This window comes from Oryctolagus cuniculus, chromosome 5 (genome assembly GCF_051225735.1).
Source record: "Oryctolagus cuniculus isolate XC-2025 breed Fujian yellow rabbit chromosome 5, ASM5122573v1, whole genome shotgun sequence".
NCBI lineage: Eukaryota > Metazoa > Chordata > Mammalia > Lagomorpha > Leporidae > Oryctolagus > Oryctolagus cuniculus.
In genome coordinates this window covers 133,193,464-133,211,939 of record NC_142871.1, presented here as the reverse complement: position 1 = coordinate 133,211,939, position 18,476 = coordinate 133,193,464, and the positions used below count along the sequence as shown (strand labels likewise).

At 43.8% G+C, this 18,476-nt stretch overlaps 1 non-coding gene across 1 annotated transcript in view; it reads right to left on the bottom strand.

The window, feature by feature from the left end:
* Positions 1-1,746: 1,746 nt before the first annotated feature.
* The window catches only part of LOC127493201 (uncharacterized), a 29,113-nt gene continuing 12,383 nt past the window's right edge, over positions 1,747-18,476 (bottom strand). The window contains exon 3 of the transcript XR_007923285.3: positions 1,747-1,822. This is a non-coding gene — a transcript (uncharacterized LOC127493201). The remainder of the gene's footprint in view (positions 1,823-18,476) is intronic.

The following is an 18,476-nucleotide window of genomic DNA, read 5'->3' as shown; positions in this document are numbered from 1 at the left end:
GGGTTTCGCTAATTTATTGCAGAACTGGAGTCTGTGCCTGTGCTCCAAAGCAGGAGAAATGTAATTTTAGTCTGGGACTGAATTGGCGAATGCGGGTGTTAACATTTTGTGTTCATGTGCTGGCAGCTGGGAGTAGTTCTAACAGTTTGTTCAACTGCTCAAGCAAAACCCAGGTGCACCATGGTCTCTACCATGGACCACACTCAGTTGAAGTATCTGAAGATTCTTAAAATGCAGACGTTTAAATACCAGAGAGGACAGAAACATTGGAAGGTTTTAGCCTATGTCAACCCTTCTGCCACACCATCATGTACATACAGTCGTTGCCCTCAGAGAGCTGGGAAGAAGGTGGTCTCTCCACCAAATGCTTAAGACATCAGTCGTGAGGGGAGCCACCATCTTCACTGACGCTGCCGGACCATGCAAATGAGCTGGAACGCCTGGATTCAGTGGGATTGGGAGCTTTCAGGGGGCAGAGGCACTTAGCCACAGACGCAAAGGGTGTGTGGCAGCTGGGAGTAGTGACAAGGTGACAAGACTGACCACCTGACAATAATGAATCTACAACTCACTCTACCTCCAGATTTCCAATTATGGAGTATTAGAATTGTCTTTTTTTTTTTTTTTTAATCATAAAACAGTTTGAGTTGGGGTTTTACCTGTAGCCAAAAGTGTCCTGATGGGGTTGGCATTGCGGTGTGGTGGGTAAAGCTGCCGCCTGTGACTCCAGCATCCCATATGGGCACTGACTTGAGTCCCAGCTGCTCCACTTGCCATCCAGATCCCTGCTAATGTGCCTGGGAAAGCAGTAGAAGATGACCCAAGTGTTTGGGCCCTGCAACCAAGTGGGAGACCTGTAAGAAGCTCCTGGCTCCAGACTTTGGACCAGCCTAGCTATAGCTGTTGTGGCCATTTGGGGAATTAACCAACAGATGGAAGATCTCTCTCTCTCCTCCCACCCCCGTAACTCTGCCTTTCAAATAAACAAATAAATCTTAAAAAAAAAAAAAAAAAGTGTCCTGCTGAGCCCCTGGCAGTAGAGGAGGGTGGACAACATGCTCAAGTCACAGTTGTGAAGTACCGGGGAGTGTTTTCACCCAGCCCTGGTGACCCAGCAGAGCCGGTGGCCGTCTGAGTGGATGGCAGACGCGCATGTGATATAGAGTCTGTGGGAGGCCCCTCGGTTACAGAGTGAAGCCAAGGCCTCATAAGCAAGTGATTATTTTCATTTTGAGAAATGGCCCTGGCCTTGCTCCTGGGTCCTGGAGGAACCCAAATTCGCGTAACAAAGCTGCCCTTTGTTACCATAGCTATGAGCCATCCAGCTATGAAGCTGGGCATTCCAAGCAACATTTTAGCTTGGCTACAAGAGATATAAAATACTCATATAAGATTGGGCACCAGCCATCTCTGAAGACACGGTTAAGTCGTATGAATGTGTGATTCACAATCCCACCATGCCTAGTCCAGCAGCTTGCCTTATGGAACAAGAGGATGCCTATTGGAGAGCCAGTTGTGTCTAGGTTGGGTGCTGGCAGGCAGGATATATTTTATGTTTTGAATCATAAGCCAATGTATGTTTATGTGCTATTAATTAGAATATACAGGTATGTATATTCTATAGAAACCTTAGAGCCAGTCTGGGTGGTTGACTTTCCAGGATCCTATAATTAGAATGTACAGGATGGAAACAGTGTGGCGGAAGTGGGAGAGTACCTTTGGAGATGAACTTTAAAGACTTACTCACCAAGTTATTGCTTCTTCTCTCCATAACTTGGGGCTCTGCTGATTTGGGATTTGAGAATACAAGAGATTACTGCATCTATAAAAAGACAAAACAATGTTTCCAGAGCTGGTCATTTGGTCTCTTACACCACACGTCCTTAGGCAAAAAAGGGGTTCGTAGTGTTGACTGGGGAGGCTGCTCCTGAATATTCTAGACCATCAGGGGAAGAGAAGACTGCTGCTTCCAAGTAGGGGTGGGCAAATCCTAACAGAACTCAGTCCTGCTGTTCTGGAGCAGATCTTATACCACCACAGCCAACGGGAAAAGTTCAAGGACACAATTACCAAGGACCCAGCACCCTCACGAAGGTAAATTTGGTAAGAAACCCCAGCTCCTGAGCTCCTGTGTAAAAGTAAAGAGGATGTGGTCCATATTGCACAAGGGGAAGCTTGCACATACCAGCCAGAGCCCCACAGCAGGCACGGAGCAGGTACGGTGGATGGCATTGGCCTCACAGTTGGGATGCCCAAAACCCACACTGCCGTGCCCGGGTTTCCGTTCTGGCTCTCACGCCTGACTTCAGCTTTCCACGAGTGCACACCCTGGGAAGCAGCAGCAATGGCTCGAGTAATTGGCTTCCCGCCACCCATGTGGGAGACCTGAGTTGAGCACCTAGCTTCTGGCTTCAGACCGAGCCAGCCTTGGCCAATCTAGGCACTTGAGGAGTAAATCAGAGGATGGGAGTGTGCTTTCTCTCTCCATGTCTTGCTCTGCTTTTCAAAGAAATAAAAATAAATAATTTTTTTAAAAAGAGAGCCACATCTAAACACAATATACAAAAACTCAGAACGCCAAAGACAAAGAGAAGGTTTTAAAAGCAGCTAAAGAAAAAAGGCAGACTATCTAAAAGGAAGAATAAACTAACAGCAGACTTCTTAATAGCAGTAATAAATTCCAGAGTATTGGAATAGTGTTTGCAGTGCTGAGAGAAAATAGTTATCAAACTAAAACTGTGCACCAAAAATTTATCTTTCAAGAAAAATGATGAATTAAAGATGTTTTCAGATAAACAAAATCCAATAGATTTTATCTGAAGAAATTTCTAAAGAATGTATTGTAGGTAGAGAATAAGAAGAAGATACAATGTGTAAGAAAGAATGGTAAGTGGGGACGGCGCAGTGGCACAGGAGGTTAATCCTCCGCCTGCAGCGCCTGCATCCCATATGGGCACCAGTTCTAGTCCTGGCTGCTCCTCTTCCAATCTAGCTCTCTGCTGTGGCCCTGGGAAAGCAGTGGAAGATGGCCCACGTGCTTGGGCCCCTGCACCTACATGGGAGACCGGGAAGAAGCTCCTGGCTCCTGGCTTCGTATCGGCACAGCCCTGGCTGTGGCGGCCATTTCAGGAGTAAACCAATGGAAGAAAGACCTTTCTCTCTGTCTCTCCCTCTGTCTGTAACTCTACCTCTCAAATGAAGAAAGAAAGAAAGAAAGAAAGAAAGAAAGAAAGAAAGAAAGAAAGAAAGAAAGAAAGAAAGAAAGAAAGAAAGAAAGAAAGAAAACATCAGAAGGCTGTGGCATAGCCGGTAAGGCTGCCAGCTACAGCACCAGCATCCCATCCAGCTACAGCGCCGGCATCCCATATGGGTGCTGGTTCCAGACCCTAGCTGCTCCACTTCTCTTCCAGCTCTCTGCTGTGGCCTGGGAAAGCAGTGGAAGATGACCCAAGTGCTTGGGCCCCTGCACCTGCATGGGAGACCTGGAGGAAGCTCCTGGCTCCTGGCTTTGAATTGGCTCAGCTCCAGCTGTTGGGGCCATTTGGGGAGTGAACCAGTGGATGTGAGATCTCTTTCTCTCTCTGCCTCTCAAATAAATAATCTTTAAACAATACATCAGAACAAACATTTTGCAAAATGATTATAATGAAGATGTCTAAGATGTTAAACAAAAGTCAAGGCTTATGGTAAAGAGGGATTGGTGAAAGCAGTTTCTCTTATTGAAGATGTCTTAGAAAAACGGTGAGACATATGGGGCATAAAAACCAGTAAACTCTATTTTCAGTAAGGCTGGGTGGTAGTTATCATCTATAGACTCAATAATGCGTGAGTACTGCCACAACATCACAGGAGCTGCATGGAGATTAAGTACAGCAGACGCCACAGGGGATGAAGGAAACACAAAGGGGCCAGAGGTGTCAGGTCTCAGAAAACACCAGCAAAACTGCATTTCCTGTGGGTAGAAGGCTCATCCTCCAGTGGGCAACCAACATCCTTTACCACCACAAGAGCTCAGAAAGCTGGAGATCACCAGAAAGAAAGCAACTGCTCAACAGCTATGTAGGTAGAATAACAAAAGGAAAACAGAGACATGGCCCAGAGCTGGCAGAGCTCAGAAAATACCCACAAAATAGATTCACAGATGGAGACACCTACAAAGGGCTGGGCCAGGAAAATCCATAAAGAGCAATAATAATTTTTTTAAAAAAAGGAATTGGAGCATTATCACTACAAAGATACCATCAGGAAGAGTAGAAAGGAATAGCCAAAGATAAGAGATGAATCACCAGACAAGGGACTGAGACAAAGGGGACATGGAGGACAGCAGTGAGCAAAGCAACCAAAATGAAATGGAAACAAAGAAAGAGTTCAAATCAGTGGCCCCATCCAGTAGAATTTTCTGGAATGATGGAAGTGGTCTAAACCTGTGCTATCCAACAGGGTAGCTGTGACCACATGTGGCTCCTGATGATGTGAAATGTGGCTGGTGTGACTGAGGGGGCTGAAATTTACCTTTCATTCAATAGTTAAAATTTGGGGGGCCGGCGCTGTAGCATAGTAGGCTAAGCCTCTGCCTGGGGCACTGGCATTGATACGGTCACCGGTTTGTGTCCTGGCTGTTCCTCTTCTGATCCAGCTCTCTGCTTATGGTCTGGGAAAGCAGTAGGAGATGGCCCAAATGCTTGGGCCCCTGCACCCATGTGGAAGACCTGGAATAAGTGCATGGCTCCTGGCTTCTGAGCGGTCCAGCTCCAAACACTGAGGCTATCTGGGGAATGAACCAGCGGATGGAGACCTTTCCCTCTGTCTCTCCATCACTCTGTAACTCTACCTCTCAAATAAATAAAAATATTTTAAAAAGCAGTTACTAATTTTGATTTATTCAGAAGGGTGAGGGGGAGAGAGAGAGAGAGAGAGAGAGAGAGAAAGAGAGACTGACAGAGAAAACTCTCATCTACTGGCTTACTAACCCAAATGCCCACAAAGGCCAGAGCTGGCTGGGACTGGAATAGGAGCTGAGAACCGAATCTGCATCTTCCACATGGGTGGCAGGGACCCAACCATTTGAGCCATCACCTGCTGTCTCCCAGGGGCTGCACCAATGGGAGGCTGGAGTTAGGAGCTGGAATAGGAATCCAACCCAGGCACTTTGATATGGGATGCGGGCATTCCAACTGGAGTCTCAGATGCAAGGGCAAACCCTTGTCCTAATATTCTGTTTCACTTTAACTTAAATGGTCACATGTGGCTAGACGCTAACCTAACTCAGGAATGGAGAGAAAATGATAGATGTAGAAGACAGGCAAAGAATATCTAACTCCACAAATAGTTGAAATCTCTGAAGAAGAAAAATGAATGGAACTGTTACATATTTATGATTTAGAGCCACATATACTTCAAGATATAGATTTCAAATCTTTGCTGAAATAAAAGAAGACCTGATTTCTTTTTCTTTCTTTCTTTCTTTCTTTTCTTTTTTTTTTTTTTTTTTTTTTTTGAGTCAAGGAACATACCTTGCTCCAGGGAAAACTGATTACTGGCCTCTAAAGAACTGGCTGAAGGGCAGGCATTGTGGTGCAGCAGGTCAAGTCCACATTCCATGTCCAAGGGCCAATTTCAAGTCCCAGCTACTCTGTTTCTAATCCAGCTCCCTGCTAATGTGCCCAGGGAAGATTTGCCAATGACTCAGGTACTTGAGTTCTGCCACCCATGTGGGAGACCGGATGGTGTTCTTGGATCTTGGCCAAGCAGCCATGTGTCTGAACCCACAAAAATAAAGTAACTTACAAAAGACAAAAGAAGACTGTCTTCAGGTTTCTTCACAGTAATACTCAGAACTGCAGAACGATACTTTAGAAACAAAGTGTGGGCCAAGGATATACCATGCCAGTTGTTTTTCACGTATAGAGACCGTGGACACCTGCTGACTCGGGGTGTATCGTTCCTCTGAGCTGTCCTTGAGCAAACCACTCAGGGACGAGCCTTAGCTAACTGAAAGATGATTGCAAAGGCCAGGGCTGAAGGATGGTGCTGAACATTTAGTCTAATATGTAATTACTGGAGTAGGATGAAATATGAGATCAGGGCAGCAAATCAGAATATAAATGCAATGTGATCTGAAAATCTGTAAATGATAGGACAAAGAAATGCAGGGGAAGGAAGGAAAGACAATAGAAAATAGTTGTACACTTGCCTCATCTGTAATAACTGAGATCAAATAATACATCGGAGCTTACACATTAAGTGATAGAAGTAAAGTCACACTGAACACCTCAAAAGTAAATACAAAGATCATATTGACTACACTGGAATACAGAAGAAAAGGAGGGGTGTGAAAAGACAAAACACAGGCCGGCGCCGCGGCTCAATAGGCTAATCCTCCGCCTAGCGGCGCCGGCACACCGGGTTCTAGTCCCGGTCGGGGCGCCGGATTCTGTCCCGGTTGCCCCTCTTCCAGGCCAGCCCTCTGCTGTGGCCAGGGAGTGCAGTGGAGGATGGCCCAGGTGCTTGGGCCCTGCACCCCATGGGAGACCAGGAAAAGCACCTGGATCCTGGCTCCTGCCATCGGATCAGCGCGGTGCGCCGGCCGCAGCGCGCCAGCCGCGGCGGCCATTGGAGGGTGAACCAACGGCAAAGGAAGACCTTTCTCTCTGTCTCTCTCTCTCACTGTCCACTCTGCCTGTCAAAAAAAAAAAAAAAAAAAAAAAAAAGACAAAACACAATGATTTTAACATTAACCATACTAGGTAATTCATGCTAAATAAGAAAATAGAGAATTAAGGTATCACATAAAACTACAATAATGAAAGTAACATTGCAACAAATGTGCAAACATTTGTAGCTATCAGACAAATAACAATAAACAGAAAAGGACATTTAACATACTGAAAGATTTAAATTTTAAAAAGTAGTGACAACTCAAAACAAACATGCCTAACATGTCAATAAGTATAAATCAGTTTAAATTACCCATTAAAATAAAATTATTTACCCAAACAATAGTAATTCAGAAAGGTAGAATGCAAAAGAATATACAGCAGATAAATTTTAAAAATAGAATAGGTAGGGCTGGTGCTGTAGTGCAGTGGGTTAAAGCATCAGCCTGCAACACCAGCATCCCATACGGGTGCTGGTTCAAGTCCCAGCTGTTCCACTTCCAATCCAGCTCCCTGCTAATGGCCTGGGAAAGCAGTGGAAGATGGTCCAAGTCCTTGGGCCCCAAGTGGGAGACCTGGAAGAAGCTCCTGGCTCCTGGCTTTGGATTGGCTCAGCTCCAGCCATTGTGGCTATTTGGGGAGTGAACCATCAGATGGAAGACTTCTCTCTCTGTCTCTCCCTTTCTCTATAACTCTTTCAAATAAATAAAATAAATTCGAAAAAATGTAATAGATAAATGTGAATTTTTTTAAAAAGCTGGCATCTTGCTCTTCATTTCAGAGAGGGGGAATGCAGGCACAAAAAATTAAATGAGGCAAAGAAGATTTCTACATAGTTCTAAAACACGCAATTCACAATAGAGATTCAACCATTTTAATACATATGTAACATAGTATGGTAGTGAAATTAATAGAGAAGACATGATAGGAGATATAAAAAGAACTAGAAACATACTATCAGGATAATACCTTAATTTACTGTTTCAGTATTTGTTAGTCACATGCATATAAGCAAAAGAAACACATACACACAGAGGAAACCTCACTCAATTCTCAAAAGTAGAGATCACACAGATTACATTCTCTGAACTCACATATAGGAAATAACAACAAAGTCAGAAAACAAAAGCTTTTTATTCCTAGAAACTTAAAAACACTCTCTTTTTGGTCAGAGAGGAACTAAAAATTGATTTTGTAGAATTTCCACAGAATGATAATGTAAAATTATATATTAGAACCTGGGGGATCTAAAACAGTGCCTAAATGCTTCTATCCGTGAAAAACAAGGACAATAACTGAATCAAACATATTGCTCAGAGCAGGTGCCAGGAAGAGCTGCTGACCAGAAAGTGCCCTTGGAGGGCCAGAGCGGGGGCTGAGGTGAGGGAAAAATAATAAACTAAAATCAACATACTGCTCAAAAAGATAGAAAAAAGAACAAAATAATAAAGTAAGGAATAAAGAGAAAAATGAAAGTAAAAGCAGAAATGAATAAGCAAAAACACAAACATGAAAGTTGATTAAAATGTAGAAAAAATAAAAAAGATAATTCTAATCTCACCTAATGAAGATGGGAGAAATCACAAATTCACAAAATAAGACATGACAGAAAAAAAATTTATAGAATCATTTTCTTTAAAAAAAAAAAAAAGATTTATTTATTTATTTGAAAGTCAGAGTTACACAGAGAGAGAAGGAGAGGCAAAGAGAGAGAGAGAGGTCTTCCACCCGCTGGTTCACTCTCCAGATGACAACAGCTGGAGCTGCACCGATCCAAAGCCAGGAGCCAGGAGCTCCTTCCCAGTCTCCCATGCAGGTGCAGGGGCTCAAGGACTTGGGCCATCTTCTGCTTTCCCAGGCCATAGCAGAGAGCTGGATCAGAAGTGGAGCAGCCGGATCTTGAACTGGCACCCATATGGGATGCAGGCACTGTAGGCGTTGGCTTTACTCGCTGTGCCACAGCACCGGCCCCAAGATCATTTGCAAAATTACTTTATGCAAACAGTTTTGAAAAACTGAATGCAATGTATTACATTTTAAAAATATTTATTTGAGATACACCTTGAGGGAGAAAGAAAAAGAAATTCTCATCTGCTGGTTCACTCTCCAGATGCCTGCAGTGGCCCGGTCCTGGCCAGGGACTGAAGGCAGAAACTGAGAATTTAACCCAGTCTCCCATGTTGGTGGCAGGAACCCAATCACTTGGGCCATCTCTGCTGCCTCTGGGTTCACATAGCGGTAAGCTAGAGTCAGGATCCAGAGCCAGAAACTGAACCCAGGCACTCTGCTATGGGGCTATGGGCTTCTTAATCAGTCTTAACTGCTAGGCCAAATGCTTGTCCTGCAATGTACTATTTTAAGGAAAAAAAAATTGTCAAAACAGATTCCTGGGTCATCTTTTCAGAATCTCACAAGGCCACAATCAAGATGTCAGCCAGGCTGCAGCCCACATGCTCTTCCAAGTTCATGTGGTTGTTGCCAAAATTAAAACACTTCTTTGCAGCTATAAAACTCAGGGCCAGTGTTGTGTGCAGCCAGTTAAGTCACTGGCATCCCATATCCCATACTGGAGTACCAGTTCGAGTCCAGTTGCTCTGCATCTGATCCAGCTCCCGGCTAAGGTGCCTGGAAGGCAGGGAAAGGTAGCCTGGGCCCCTGCCACCCGGGTGGGAGACCCAGCTTGAGTGTCTGGCTCCTGGCTTCATGAAGCCTGGCCCAGTCCTGGCTACTGAAGACATTCGGAGAGTGAAACGATCTGTCTCTCCCTCTCTGTGATGTTCTGCCTTTAAAAAAACATACATCTTTTAAAAAAGACAACTTAGGATGGTCGGCTCCTTCAGAGCCAGCAGGAAGCGTCTCTGAGCTCAAGGAAGGTCCCAAGCCCTCTTTTACCTGAGTAGGGCAGGCTCACTCAGTGTAATACCCTTTGATCAACACAGAGCCAGCTGCTTAGAGGTGGGCGTTACTGTGCAGGTGGTTAAGCTGTGGGCCACCTACATCCCATATCAAAATGCCTGGTTTTTTTTTGTTTGTGTGTGTGTGTGGTTTTTTTTTTTTTTTTTTTTTTTTTTTTTTTTTTTTTTTTTTTTATAGGCAGAGTGGACAGTGAGAGAGAGAGAGAAAGGTCTTCCTTTCCTTCCGTTGATTCACCCTCCAGTGGCTGCCGCGGCCAGAGCACTGTGGCCGGCACACTGCGCCTATCTGAAGGCAGGAGCCAGGAGCCAGGTGCTTCTCCTGGTCTCCCATGGGGTGCAGGGTCCAAGGACTTGGGCCATCCTCCACTGCACTCCCTGGCCATAGCAGAGAGCTGGCCTGGAAGAGGGGCAACCAGGACAGAATCCAGTGCCCCGACCGGGACCAGAACCCGGTGTGCCGGCGCCACTAGGCGGAGGATTAGCCTATTGAGCCGCGGCGCCGGCCCAAAATGCCTGGTTGACCCTGACTACTCCATGCCTCTGATCCAGCTTCCTCCTAATGTACCTGGGAGGCAGATGATGATGGCCCAAGTACTTAGTTCCTGCTAACCATGTGGGAGACCTGGATGGAGTTCTGGGCTCCTGGCTTTGGTCAGGCCTAGCCCTGGAACCAGTAGTTGAAAGGTCTCTCTCTCTCTCAAATAAATAAGTCCTTAATTTATAAAGTCAACTGATTAGGGACCTTAATGACATCAGTAAATCCCTTTACCCTTGCCACATCGCAAGATGATGATGGGAATGCCATTGTGTTTCACAAAACATCTCCACCCTGAAGCAGAGGGGATTCTAAAAAAATGGGGTCATTGGTAAGGGTTATTGTAGTTTAGATTCTGCCTACTACATCACGTAAGACGTAGCTCAATATACGTAAATATTATTTTCACAGAAAACGAGTCTTTTTACAAAGTTTCACAATTTTCATTAAAACAATACTGTAAACAATAGTAATATGTAAATCCTTCCTTTGTTTTTTTTTTTTTTTTTTTTTTTACAGGCAGAGTGGACAGTGAGAGAGAGAGAGACAGAGAGAAAGGTCTTCCTTTACCGTTGGTTCACCCTCCAATGGCCGCCACAGCCGGTGTGCTGCGGCTGGTGCATCGTGCTGATCCGAAGCCAGGAGCCAGGTGCTTCTCCTGGTCTCCCATGGGGTGCAGGGCCCAAGCACTTGGGCCATCCTCCACTGCACTCCCTGGCCACAGCAGAGAGCTGGCCTGGAAGAGGGGCAACCAGGACAGAATCCAGTGCCCCGACCGGGACTAGAACCCGGTGTGCCTGCGCTGCAAGGCGGAGGATTAGCCTATTGAGCCGTGGCGCCAGCCTGAAAATCCTTCCTTAACATTACAAAATACATTTATACCCTCAGTACGGACACGATTGCTTAAAGAGAAAACAGAATGAGCAATTACACCAAAACTGGGAAAAGACAAAGATGTCTACCACCATGAGTATTAACAACACATGAATGTTATCTGAAGATGCTATCAACATGACGAATTTAAAAACACCAGAAGTCGGCCAGCGCCGCGGCTCACTAGGCTAATCCTCTGCTTAGCGGCGCTGGCACACCGGGTTCTAGTCCCGGTCGGGGCGCTGGATTCTGTCCCGGTTGCCCCTCTTCCAGGCCAGCCCTCTGCTGTGGCCAGGGAGTGCAGTGGAGGATGGCCCAGGTGCTTGGGCCCTGCACCCCATGGGAGACCAGGAAAAGCACCTGGCTCCTGGCTCCTGCCATCGGATCAGCTCGGTGCGCCGGCCGCAGCACGCTGGCCGCGGCGGCCATTGGAGGGTGAACCAACGGCAAAGGAAGACCTTTCTCTCTGTCTCTCTCTCTCACTGTCCACTCTGCCTGTCAAAAAAAACAAAACAAAACAAAAAAAAAACAAAAAAAAAACACCAGAAGTCCATGGAGGGGCCAGCACTGTGGTGTAGCACATAAGGCCACCGCCTGCAGTGCCAGCATCCCATATGGGCACTGGTTCGAGACCTAGCTGCTCCACTTCCTATCCAGCTCTCTGCTAATGGCCTGAGAAAGCAGCAGAAAATGGCTCAAGTTCTTGGGCTCCTGCACCTGTGTGGGAGACCTGGAAGAAGCTCCTGGCTCCTGGCTTTGGATCAGTGCAGCTCCAGCCATTGCAGCCAATTGGGGAGTGAACCAGTAGATGGAAGACCCCCCCGCCCCACCTCTCCTGTGTAACTCTGCCTTTCAAATAAATAATAAATAGATCTTAAAAAAAGAAGGAAGAAGGAAGAAGAAGAAGAAGAAGAAGAAGAAGAAGTAGTAGTAGTCCAGGGGCCGGCGCTAGCTCACTTGGTTAATCCTCCACCTGTGGCACCAGTATTCCATATGGGCACCGGGTTCTAGTCCCGGCTGCTCCTCTTCCAGTGCAGTTCTCTTCTGTGGCCCAGGAGGGCAGTGGAGGATGGCCCAAGTCCTTGGGCCCCTGCACCTGTGGGAGACCAGGAAGAAGCACCTGGCTCCTGGCTTCGGATCAGCCCAGCACCAACCGTAGCGGCCATTTGGGGGCTGAACCAACGGAAGGAAGACCTTTCTCTCTGTCTTTCTCACTGTCTATAACTCTACCTGTCAAATTAAAAAAAAAAAAAAAAAGAAGTCCATGGAATGGAGAGAGTAAAGTCATTACTACTGCAGACAACATGACTGTATACAGGGAAGATGAAAGATAGTGGTTAAAAACTACTGCAAACCATAATAAAATCCAGTAAAGTACAACAGAAAAATTAACATATGAACATAATAATTTTCATATATACAAACAATTATCAGAAAACAGACTGTAGGGAAAGAATTCTGTACTATAACAACAAAAATATAAAATGCTCAACAATAACTTTAATAAGAAACTTAAGGAAATCCAAGAACTACAGAGAGAAAAGAAAACTCAAAAACTCTGAAATTATTGAAGCATTCAACAGAATTGAAGAATAAGACCTGTTTTCAGATAGTAAAAACTGCATGAAAGATGTTTCATTTTGCTTTTTTAAAATATAAAATTTCCTCTTTTTAAAAATCTTTGTTTTTTAGTTTTTTAAACCAAACAACTTTGTTTTAAAATTTGCATATATGGAAAAACAAACAATACTAATCAGCAAAAATGTCTTCTACACAATCACATAAAAACAGAAAGTACTGGGGCTGGTGCTGTGGCATAGTAGATAAAGCCGCCGCCTGCAGTGCTGGCAACCCATATGGGCGCTGGTTCAAGTCCCAGCTGCTCCATTTCTGATCCAGCTCTCTGCTATGGCCTGGGAAAGTAGTAGAAGATGGCTCAAGTCCTTGGGCTCCTGCACCCGCATGGGAGACCTGGAAGAAGCTCCTGGCTCCTGGTTTCAGATCTGCCCAGCTTCAGCCATTGAAGCAATTTGGGGAGTGAACCAGCAGATGGAAGATCTCTCTCCCTCTCTCTCTCCCCCTCTCTCCCCCCCCCTCCTCTCTCTCTCCCTTTCTATCTCCCTCTCTTTCTTCCTCTCTGTATTCTGTCTTTCAAGTACATAAAACAAATCTTTAAATACAAACAGAAAGGGGGCAGTGCTGTGGCATAGTAGGTTAAGCCTCTGCCTACGGTGCTGGCATCCCTTATAGGTGCTAGTTCAAGTTCTGGCTGCTCTACTTCTGATCCAGCTCCCTGCTAATGGCCTGGAAAAAACAGCGGAGGATGGCCTGAGTGCTTGGGCCCCTGAACCCACGTGAGAGACCCAGAAGAAGCTCCTGGCTCCCGGCTTTGGATTGGCCCAGCTCTGGCTTTTGAGGCCATCTGGGAAATGAGCCAGCAGATAGAAGGCTTCTTTCTCTGTCTCTCCCTTTCCCTCTCAAATAAATAAATACATCTTAAACACACACACCCACACACACCCAAGACTTCTGAGTGAGATTAAACATGTGTATATGTAGAAAAACACCTCTAGGAGTGGGCTGGAAGACCATCTCCATTCCCCCACAAGGATATAATAGACCCAACACAATCCCAATCAAAATCTCAGAAAGTTTTATTATGGGAATTGACAAGCTGACTCTAAAATTTATGTGAAACTGCAAAGAACACAGAATACTCACCATCTCCTTGGAGAAAGGAAAGCAATTTGGTAGACTTTAATCTACCTGCCTTCAAGCCTTATGATAAAGCTAAGAGAGTTTGATACTGGCAGGACAAACAAATCAATGTTATTGAATCAAGAGTTAAGAAATAAACCCACAAATATAGGGTAAAATTATTTTTGACAAAGTGTTAGAGAAAGGAAAATCTTTAAAAAGGAATATTAGAAATATAATTTATAAACAGTGAAAGGGGACAGATTTTAAGTGTGCAGTTCCACTCATTTTGTCCTATTTTAATTGGATAAAGGTATGGTAAAATGGCCCTAAGAAGCTAATATCCCTATTATTTCTGTAGGAATACTTATCAGCTCTTAGGGAAAAGGTAATTTTAAAATGGCATTCAACACAGAAAAGGATGCCCAAATGTTCTTATAATAATAGAAATTCAAACTAAAACCAAAATACCACTTTTTCACCTATCAAATTGGCAAAAACCCTAGAGTGGTAATACAGTCTGCCGATGAAGCTGTATTAAAGCAGGCACTCATGCAGGCCTGGGTGAGTGTGGACCACTATGGCCCTGTGGAGCCCTACTGCAATTCACAATGCATGTAGCTTTTGGTCCAGCAATTCCACTGTGGGTGATTTATCCCACAGACACTCGATCACATGTGGGAACTGATACATGTATAAGGCTATTTATTTTAATAGGATTTTTAAAAAGATTTTTCTTTTTATTAAATAAAGGCAGAATTATGGAGAGAGAGGGAGAGACAGAAAGAAAGATCTTCCCCTCACTGATTTACTCCCCAAATGGCCACAGTGGCCATGACTGAGCCAAGCTGAAGCCAGGAGCCAGAAGCTTCCTCCGGGTCTCCCATGTGGACTCAGGGGCAAAAGCACTTGGGCCATCCTCCGCTGCTTTCCCAGGCATATTAGCAGGGAGCTGGATCCGAAGTGGAGCAGCTGGGACCTATATGGGATGGTGTTGCAGATGGCAGCTTTACCAACTAGGCCACAATGCCGGCCCCAAGGTTATTCTTTTATAGCACTGCTTGCAATAACAAGGCTGAAAGCAAGCCAAATTTCATCAGAATGAGACTGGTAACTAAATGATGGTAATTCATATGATAAAACATGAGTAACTATTAAAAAACAAATGAGGGTGATCTCTATGCACTGATACGGACAGATCTCCAAGATATACCAAATGAAAAAACCAAAGCGCCAAGCAGTGAGTGTGGCATGCTATCTGTTCCATCAAGAGGAGGTGTGAAATACTAAAAACCTATGTCCATATTTGTTTGTGCTTAATGCAATTCTGCAGCGATATATAATAAACTAAAAAAAGTGATCTTCCATGAGAACTGAGCAGATGGGGACAAATATGGGAGGAAGATTTTTTGCTATACACCATTTTATATCTGCAGCTTTGGAACAATGTGAATGTATCACTTTGTCACAGAAACCAAACTCAAAAGGATAAGTCTAAAATACTGGAAAATTGTACTAGGAAATCAGAAGTCTGGGTAGGTAGGGTAAGAGAGTTCTAGGCTTCTTGAATTGTCTAGGACAAGACTTATAGTGCTGATAAACTCAAGACTTAAGTATGTACTCACGGTAAAATTTCAATGGAAACCACAAAGGAATAAAATTAGAATTGTACATTTTCCAAACCAGGAGAGAATAGATACAAGAAACGGTAATCAGATGGGGAAAATCCAAACTGAAGCAGGAAGTGTGAGTATGGGGAGGCAGGGAAAGTGAACAAGTATGAAGCACACGAAATAAGATGACAGAAGGAAGGTGAATGTATCACAGTGACATTGAAATCAGGGAGCTGGCAGTGCCAGTCAGGATGGAGATACTTAAAATGAAACAGAATCTAGCACTACCTATTTACAATAGGCTCACCTAGAACATAAGGCCGCAAGAGGTTGCAAGTAAAAGAAATGATGAATTGAGACAAACACTAACAAAAGAATGCTGAGGTAGTTATAGAAATACCAGAGAAAATGGATTTTCAGACAAAAACATTACTAGGGAACAACTGGCTCGTTACATAATTTTAAAAATACACCAGGGAGTCTTAAGTAGACACATGCATGTGTGCACAGGCACACACACACACACAAATCAGTAAAAATATAGAAGATTTGAAGAACATAATTAATCGTTGGCCACACAATAGAATTCTGAACCTAAAAATTAGGGAATATTCATTCTTCTCAAGTTCGGGTGGAACATTTATAAAAATTAAATACTAGCCCATAAATCAAGTCTCAGGAAATTTTACAGAATTGCTATATTAATTATACTCTGACTACGATGAAATTAAATTATATGTTAATAGCAATGAAATAAAGAAAAAATCCCTCATGTATTCAGAAACTTAAAAACTTAATGCCATTTCTACTAAAGTCCCACCAAGGGGCTAGTACTATGGCATAGCAGGTTAAGCCTCTGCCTGCAGGCACTGGCTCCCTATATGGTCTCCAGTTCGAGTCTGGCTGCTCTACTTCCTATCCAGCTCCTGCTAATGACCTGGAAAAGCAGCGGAAGATGGCCCAAGGCTGCTTTCCCAGGCCATTAGCAAGAGCTGGATTGGAAGTGGAGCAGCTGGGACTCGAACCAGCACCCATATGGGATGCCGGCACTACAGGTGGCAGCTTGACCCACTATGCCACAGCGCCAGCCCCAGTAAGTCCTTTTAAAAAAGTCCCACTAAAGTTTTATACAGAATAGACAAAATTATTTCCAAATTTACATGAAAAGGTAAAAGTACTAGAATAACCAAAAAATTTCAAAGAAAAAGTAGGAGGACCAGTCTACCCAATTATAAGATGTTTTATAGAGCTACACAAATTGAGATGACATGGCATTGGCAGGGAGATAGGCCCACAGATCAAAAGAACAGAATAGAGAACAGAATTAGATCTACACAAAAATCCCAAAATTTTTGATAAAGGTGCAAAGGCAATTTGATGGAAGAAAGACAGTCTTTTCTACAAATAGTGCTAACGTAATTGGTCATCCACAGGCAAAACTCCATGAACCGCAACACAAGTCTCATTCTGTACATAAAAATTGATTCAAAAGAGATCACAGACTTGATTGTAAAGCATGAAATGATAGAACTTTTAGGGAAAAAATTGGAGAAAATATTTGAGAACTAGCATCAGGCAAAAATTGCTTAGATTTGGCATCAAAAACATGATCCATAAAAGCAAAAATTGATAAACTGGAATTCATAAAAAATACTTTTGCTTTACCAAAAACCCTGTTGAGAAGATGAAAAGAGGGGTTGATGCTGTAGTAAAGTGAATTAAGCCACTGCTTGCAATGCCAGCATCTCATATCAGTTTCAATTCAAGTCCCAGCTTCTCTGCTTTTGATCCAGCTTCCTGTTAACATGCCTGGGAAAGCAGCGGATAATGGCCAAGTACTTGGGGCCCTGACGCCTGCCTGTATTGGGAGATCAGGATCTGGACTCAGCCTGTCCAGATCTGGTTATTATGGCCATTGGGGAGTGAAGCAGCAGATGGAAAATCTCTTTGTCTCATCCTATTTGCTTCATCTTTTCTGATGCTCTGTCTTTCAAATAAATAAATAAATCTTTAAAATTATATAAATTTTTAAAAAATGAAAAGAAAGACTAAAATTGAAGAAAAGATTTTCAAGCCAAATTTTCAGCAAAGGACTAGTAAATCTCAAATCTCAACAATAATAAACTTAATTAGAAAATGAATAAATGATAGTAACAGGCGATTTGCTAAGAGGATAGATAGAGGGCAAATGAGCACATATGAAGATTCTTACTATCATTAGCCGTTGGGGAAATGCAAATTTAATTCACAATAAAAATATTAACATACAGTCATCATTATAGCTAAAATAATAAATTTTGACAATATCAAATGCTGGCAAGGATGCAGATAAACTGGATTATTCGGACTGTTGGTGGGAATGTAAAATAGTATAGCTATCCTGGAAAACAGAATGGCAGCCTCTTAAAACAGAAAGAAAGGAAGAAAAAACAATATAAAGGAAGGGAGGAAAGAATCTCTAACCATGCAAACGCCACATGACTCATCAATTGCACTCCTGGACACCTAGTCCAGAGGAACACACAGGTTCACAGGATTACCTGTACACAAACCTTCATAGCAGCTTTAGCCATAAGAGCTTCAAAATGTAAACAACTTACATGTCCTCTTACGGGTCAGGGGTGAAACAGGCTGTGGTAGGTCCATATGATAGATTATTACTTAGCAATAATAACGAACAAATGATTGAGAAGGGCAACAAGCTGGATATATCTCTGGAGAATGAGGCTGAGTGCAAACAGCCAATCCCCACAGGTTAAACACCGTATGGTTCCAGCTATACGGTATTCTTGAGATGACAAGATTGCAGGACCTCAGAGCAAGGTTGAAGGGGCCTGTGGGAAGCTGTATCTGAACAACACAAGCATCCTGTAAGGTGACTTCTGTGTGTTCACTGTGTGAGTGTCAGTGTGACAGGAGCTACCTTCACGGTAGCAATGTAAGGACTCCAGAAATCCGCTACTCCACAAAAGCAGCAAGAGCACTGGCGGAAAAGAAATGTTAAATCGCCATTTTCAGAACTCTGGAGATTAACCAAAGGCTCTAACATCTGAGGAGCATCTATCCACACACACACACAAAGTGGCTGAATTCCAGTAAGAACCACAAGCTCCGTGGCATTTTAACTTGCTCCATTCCCGCTTCTTTCTCCTCAGTTCCATGGTAGCCGTGAAAATCAGCTAAGGCG